Source organism: Solanum tuberosum, unplaced genomic scaffold (assembly GCF_000226075.1).
Source record: "Solanum tuberosum cultivar DM 1-3 516 R44 unplaced genomic scaffold, SolTub_3.0 scf00264, whole genome shotgun sequence".
NCBI classification, from domain to species: Eukaryota; Viridiplantae; Streptophyta; class Magnoliopsida; order Solanales; family Solanaceae; genus Solanum; species Solanum tuberosum.
This window is the reverse complement of record NW_006239193.1, coordinates 98,661-106,470: the sequence shown is the minus strand read 5'-3', so window position 1 is coordinate 106,470 and position 7,810 is coordinate 98,661.

Here is a 7,810-nt window from a genome sequence, read left to right as displayed (position 1 = left end):
GGATCCACTAGCTACCTATGAGGGCACATAGTTTATGAGTCTCCACCATAAGTGGATCACACATCAATCTATCAAAATTCTATATCAATTCTACATTAACAATGAAGTTAGGCCAACTTACCCTTTTCCAAAGCCACAATCACCATTCCTCAACTCTCCAATAATTCACAATAGATAAGCATAGCTAATAATAAAAATCAACTATTCAACTCCATTTAAGCATAATTCTATCATCATTCAATCACAAACAATAATCCCACTTCATATGCCAACTTTTGGAAATTTGCAAAGACATGGGTTCATGGAATTTCCTTTCTTAAAACCATCAATAATAACATAAATCATCATTAAAAACATTTAATGCAAGAACCCATGTTAGAATTCAAAATTAGGATTTTGAGTTTTTGAACAACTTTTGAAATCTTTTGGATTGACTCTTTGATTGAAGAAGGAATCAAAGATGAAGAGTCCCCATACCTTAATCTTCAAGAACCAAACGAAATTGGTGAAGAAATCAATAGCCACCATCCACCCTAGCTCCATCTTTCACCTTGAGCTTCCATGGGGTTTTGAGAGAGTTTTTGAGAGAGGGAGGGTTTCTTTTTACTTCCTAATTGGAGTGATTTAATATGGAAGAATTTTGGTCAAAAGGGTTTTATAATTTCTAGGAAATAATATATGTCCTTTGGAAAAAACTGGTCCAACACTTAGAAAAAAAATCAGGCGGGTGAACAGTAAATGAACAGTAAAATTAGCTACTGGAATTTGCATTTTCTGCCGGACAGACTTTACGAAAATGGGCATAACTTCTTCGTCCGAACTCCGAATGAGGTGAAACGAAGTGCGTTAGGTAGCTAACTCAAAGGGCTTTCCATGGATATATATTTGGCCACCAAAATAATTTGTGTTCTAGGAGATATGACCATCCAAAGTAGACCCTCGAAAAAGGCTTCACTTGGAAATTTCGGATTTTGATACGTTGCTCTAAAATTTGGGTTAGACCCATTTCCCACTCAATTTGACCCCCTAAACAAGAATATGAAGTCGGATTTTCGAAAAATGAAACGGATTCTTTTTATATACAGCTAAACAAGTTTCCGGTAACTTCCGGAGCACATTTTTAAGAACTTTTTGGGTCAAATATAAATATAATCATTTCATTAAGTTCTCGACTCCAAACTCACATGTGAGGCTCTAGTTTCACTCTATCATTTTCCGGGTCGTTACAAAAGTCAAATATAAAAACATTAATATATGAGAGATACGTAACTCATGAAGGCCATCATTCACATACTTTCTGTCTACTTGTTTAGTAAGAATTTTGCAACGACCAAGTTACTTTAATGTTAGACCTATAAAAACCAAGATGTAGGATAGATGTTGTTAGCTTTGCATTGTTACTTGCTTTAAATGTTCGATATGAATAGACAGAGAAACTACATATCTAATGTATTTCAGAGGAAATAAGATAGTCACCATTGGAGAACAATAAATAGTTGTGAATATGTGAGACACCAATCAAAGGACATTGTAACACAACCAATTCCTGGAATATTATATGAACCAAAACACATCAAGATTTTCATGTTTAAGGAAAGAATACAACTGTTGAATGCTATTTTGGCTACAATTTTTTGAGATGATATTTTCTCTTTTCTAATGCAATTACTATACAAAAGGTAAATCATATGAAGACCTTCTCTCTTTCTAATTTTATACAAGATTCTCGTTCTAATTTGAACTATTTCATCTCTAACAAAGAACTTACTTAGCAACAAAAAATATTTCCTCTAGGATCTGAATCCATACCTAGTACTATTCACCCTTATTTCTTTTTACAATAAATATGTAATTCAATTATATACATGACAGAAAATGTGAGGGCATAAAAAGATTAGCTTACCTGATTGGCCATGAGCAAAGTGACAATGATCACGGAAGGGGCATTGACCTTTGTCTCCCACTTGTTACATATCTTTGTCTTCCAATATGTAGGCATCTCAAAACGGATAATATCATTTTCATTCTTACTAGTATCAATCATCTTAGGATCACTTATGTTCCTTGTAGTTTCGATACTTATTGCAGAACTATCCCTGTCCTTTGGCATGTTGGTCTTAAAATTTGGAGGACTTTCATGACGAAATTTGCACTTATGTCCATAAGGACACTCCTCTCCATCATAAAATATCTTGCAAATTTTCATCCTATGCATTTTTTCCTTGTCCTCATTCAACTCTCTATCCTTTACATGGACTAGATCATGCCAGTTGGGAGGAGGCTCCCGCAAATCTTCAACACCATGAGCAAAAGTACAATTTTCCCCATTCTTGCAAGTTTCTTTCAAGAACTTAGCACACATGCGGGTTTTATAAAATATATGACTTATCCCATTGCTTTCTTGAAGATTTGGTGAATTCACTCTAGATTTAATAGCTGGGAATGTTATAGAATTTGGCAAGTTGTTATCGGAATCTGTCATTCTCTTGAAAAAAGGTGCATGATCAAACTGACAATATGACTCAAATAAATCATAGTTCATCGGAGAATGAGGCCAAACACCTCCAGCATCACCATCAGCAAATGGCATTGGAATAAAATACAAAGGATAAGGCTGTTGATCGGAAAAACTCATATTTCCTTTTCTGATGTTGATTATTTAAATGAAATCCACTTCTATTCTTTTTCTCTCTCTAAAAAAGTAAATAATGATTCAAACTTTTAGCAGAAAATAGAGAATTAATAAGATATAAAACACCTTAAATAAAAATTATAAAAAGGAGAATAAGTATACATTAATAACTAACATATGACAAAGAAACAGAGATACTATTGAAATAACAGAACACAATAAAGGTACACAACAATGACTAAAACATACATTGGTAAACAATAACAAAATATTCAGTATAATCTTACAAGTGTCTTCTGGATATAGATTTTTTTACAGAAAACCATCAGATTAAAACAAGAGTTCTCCAAGAAGAGTTGCAATAATAATTTTTAAGTAACAGCTCATAGAAACAAAGAAACCACAATCATACCTCAATTGAAAATAAGTTAGGATTGACTATATGAATTTTCACTATTCCATGTAATCTCATCTCATGGCATGACATAGAAAATCAAAAAACACTTCCAAAAAATTATCATGGCTGAAAACAAGAATATATAACAAAACTGAATCTGTTACCATTCTTAAATTGTTTAGGATCTCTTTGAAAAGCTACAAGTTAATTACAATTAATGTAATTACCACCCTTGTAATTATATAATTACACAACATAATAATTACTCAATATAATAATTATGATAACCTATTTGTTTTTCAAAATCTAATTACAGTGTAATTACAAGCGTATTGTTTGGTTGCACAAGTACAATTACAGTTAAATAAATTTTGATTTCAAAATTAATTTAAGTTAGTATATGGCAGATATGTGTCTTTATAAATGAAACTAAATAAGGTTTTTAAGATACATATAGTTTTTTAAAAATATACTAATTAATAATTATATATTTGTAACTAACAATGTAAAAAAGAGATTGATATATAATTTCCAATTAATAAAATTTTAATTAAATTACTTTAAATAAGTAAAAAAACTCATTTTTATAAGAACATCATAAACGAGTTACTTAGCCAAAGGATAAAATCTACAAATATAATGTCATAACATAACTCAAATGTTGACAAAAATAATATATCAATTGTACCACAAAATAATTAAAATTAAAACTATAAGCTAAATATATAATCCAATTTTTAACATAACACTCTTATTTCAAATTCAACTTAATAAAAAATAAATTTCAACATACCTTAAGTAAATATAATTCAAAAAACAAACTAAAGGAAATCTTATCTCTTACCTCACTTAATGATGAAATTCTACTTTAATAACTATCACTCATTAAAAGCCAAATTTGTAAATGACACAATCTCTTTAATATTAGGAGGTGTAATTTCAAAAACAAAAATACTAATATAGTTATGCTAAATTAGAAACATGAGGAAAACAAAACAGGAATAAAAATAATTTGAAACTAAGATAAAAGTAAACACTAATAGCTAAAATAAAGATTGTTAAACAACATAGTCAGTATAATCTAACAAGTGTAGTGTGGAAAATATAGGGGAATATAGACATTAACACTACCTTTGTGGATATATTTATTATTTATGTGGCTGAGTTGCATGAAAGATTCGTAAAAATAGTTTATGGGAAATAAAAAGCAAAATCACACCTCAATTCTAAACATGTCATTATCTATTATACAAATCTTCACTGTTCCATTTATGATCAACTCATTAAATTTCGTAGAAAATTAAAAAATAATTCAACGAAAAAAACTCTAGGTTAAACAGGCAATGGATCACATATGAAGTCTTTAAGATTTTTAGGATAAAATTTAAATAAATAAATGTAAAAAAAAAACTCACAAAAGTTGGAAGTCATGGCCGCCAATGTAAGCCTTAGTTGAGAAGCACAACTCGTATAGAAGCAGACTAAAGTGATGTGTGAAACCCTAAAATCCCAAAACGGTCAAACCCCAAAATAGTTTCATAATTAATGATAATTTATGAGATTATCCTCTATAATATACTTTGGTACTTGGAATGTGGGCTTTCTAAAGGGGCCCAACTAATTTGATATTACTAAATTAACGTTAATTTTTTAATGATATGAAACAGAACAAGTTTGAAATTTTTAATTTTGTTTTGTGAATATGTCATAGTGTATATATATATATTAGTAAAATCCCCCACACCTCGCGCGGGAATTTAATATCACGAAACTTATAAAAGAAATACTTAAAATCTATCACTCCTTAAAACTAAAACACTATATTATCTTACATACAAGATTACGTAGTAACAAAGATTAATATAGTAAAGGAAGATGATAATTATAACATCTTATCATTTATCCTTCAATCAATCATCTATAATTTGATTTTATAATTTATCCTTCTGCTTCTGGAAAGTATTACTATTTGATATTTTTGGGGAATCAAATGAACATCAATCGGAGTTATTAAATTTTTTAATAAATAAATACTCGTTGGTGAAGGGATAAATTAATTTTAAAAGGATAAAAAAGTGAACAAATATTCTAATTCTAACGTGTAGAAAGTTCAGCCCTACCTTTTGCTTTACATATGTCATTTTAAAGATCCTCATTTAAATGTATCAGAAGAAATTATTAAGATGAAAAATTAAAGGGAGGACGTATCATATTGGAAAACAATTCAACTTAGTATATACTTGAAAGGGAAAAATATTACACAAAACTATTTAGTTTGTTTGGGTGTTTTTGAAAAATCAACATACCAGACTGATGAAGTTCAATTTGAAACTACACTTTTATTCCAATCGCAGTGTCGAGATATACATCTATTACTTCAAGAAAAGTATTTACAACTTGCAGTAAACTTGAGAATATGTCCATGTTTCATATTGAATATGAGCAATTAATTTATTGTGTAGTTATCTATATCTTTGGAATTAAAAAGGCTCCAGTCTAGTCATATTCCTCTATAGGTCGTCCGGCACATCCTTAAACCCATGTTAAAAGTTTATTAATTCTTGCCTTATTTTCCTGGTTCATTTCGCACATCACGGTGCAATAAAGTTTTTAAGGTCTTTATGTCCTTACAATGGCATACGGAATATGAATTTTGTCTTGAACAGATGGTAGTATAGATCTTTAAGGCATTTTTTACGATACCTTCAACAATTTCAGTAGAGAAAACTTGAGGAATACTCTATTAACGTGTGTTATTTAATCTGTATTAACAAGTACTTATAACAATAACTTTGCATAAACATATACATCAAAGTTTAAAACATGTACTCAAAAATAACAATTAATAACATAAGCATAAACTAATGATTGTTAAAAAATATATCAAGATCTGTAACAATAGAATGAAACAGAAAGGAAAAAATTGAGTCTACCGAATGCACAGTGTCCGCTTAAGGAAATTATTCCCCTCTAGTATCTGAGGTTTAAAGGAATAGATCCTCTCAGGATAGAACGATTCTATTCACCAGTGTATTGATACAAATACAATAATGTAGTAAGCCACTCAATAGGAGCAAAGTACACGAATATTGATTTGTGCAGAAGAAGAAGAAGAAGTTCATAATTTTCGTTGTTTTAAAATGAGAGGAAATCCCTCTATTTATAGACAACAAAGGGTAGTGTCGACAAATGTTTATTTTGCTTTATCAAAAAGGCCACAACTCTTTGAAAAAGTTACAACCCTTCAGAAAGGTCACAACTCTTCATAAAAGTCACAACTTTTCATAAAAGTCGCAACTTTTCATTAAAGTCGCAACTTTTAATAAAAGTCACAACTTTTCATAAAAGTCACAACGTTTCATGAAAGCGGAAGGCTAGTTTTGAAAATAAATAAATTAAAAGGGAATTGTCATTTGTGGTGGCTCCACATAGGCCTAGGATTCTCTTATATATATATATATATATGTGTGTGTGTGTGTGTGTGTGATATATGATATGATGATATATATATACAGAGAGAGAGAATCTTAGGTTGGTGATGTGGCACTCCCCTATTTCAGTATTGGTATTTGTTTGTTATCTCAGATTTTTGGATTTATTCATATTTTAATCAAAAAAGCTTGAGATAATAAAAAAAATGATAGTGAGTCGAGACTCAAATTTTATAACAAATGGAAAGTAATGACTTAAACAATACAACCACGGTAAATATCAATGATTTATTAATTTGCTGTATTTCCTACTCTCTCTCTCTCTCTCCCATCCTGCTATTCTACCTTCTTCATTATCTTTCCAATTTCTCCTCTCTTTGGTACTCTTTGAAATAAAGAATATACATTTTTCTTTGCGGCATGATAATATAGTCCAAACTAGCTCAAGTATGCAACTTTCCTTTAGAAAGTGAAATTATTTGACTTCTTTCTTTTTCTTAACTGTAAATAAATTGTTCTTTGCTATCTTCTAATGAATAATATTTTTCATCTACATTTCATTGGACTTATTGATTATGCCCAAATTACACCTCCCTAAAGAAGTATAAGCGGTCGTTGTCAAATAAAGAACCTAACTTTTAGGTTATGGTCGATCCTACGAGGAAATGGTCTAGACCTAGACTAACTTACAATTATCTACTTTTAGTCAAATTACTTTCGTAAAAAGGGGGGATTTGTAAATAAAATCATAGTTGATTGATTTGTAGTAACAAGTAACAAGGAATCACAGTTTTAAGTTTGAAATATCAATATGAGATGAAAACTAGGGTACATGTGTTCCCCACAAGTTCTTAACGCAGTAATTCCAATAATAGTAACTCTATCCTAGTGTTAACATGCAAAGTTGGTTAAGTTATGTATAACCTAACTGATTAGTCCTCCAAATAGGGAATTTCGCTACGCAACTTGGTCCATCTACGGGTGTATGCTTAACTAACTCTTACCCTTAACCCCAGATTAGCCTTCGCAATAAGTGGGTCAGGCAATCAGATAGCAGATTATCACGTCTAAATCTCCGTTGTTTAATCCCTTTCTCATTTGTTACCTCCTTTTTCCGGTAAGTAGGAATGAGGAGAGTTCTAATGTTGGCCACCATTAAAAAGCTTTCTAAACAAAAGGATTAACAATACATGCATAAATACTATTCAAGAATTACTTCATTATTGGTTTTACTTTGTTAATTACTCATGGTTCCTGCAACCCTAGTTGTGTATTTAGCTATTCATGCTTGAGTTATCACAATTCATATTAGGGTTTGAAATAGAAATCATGAACTTACAATTTGAATAG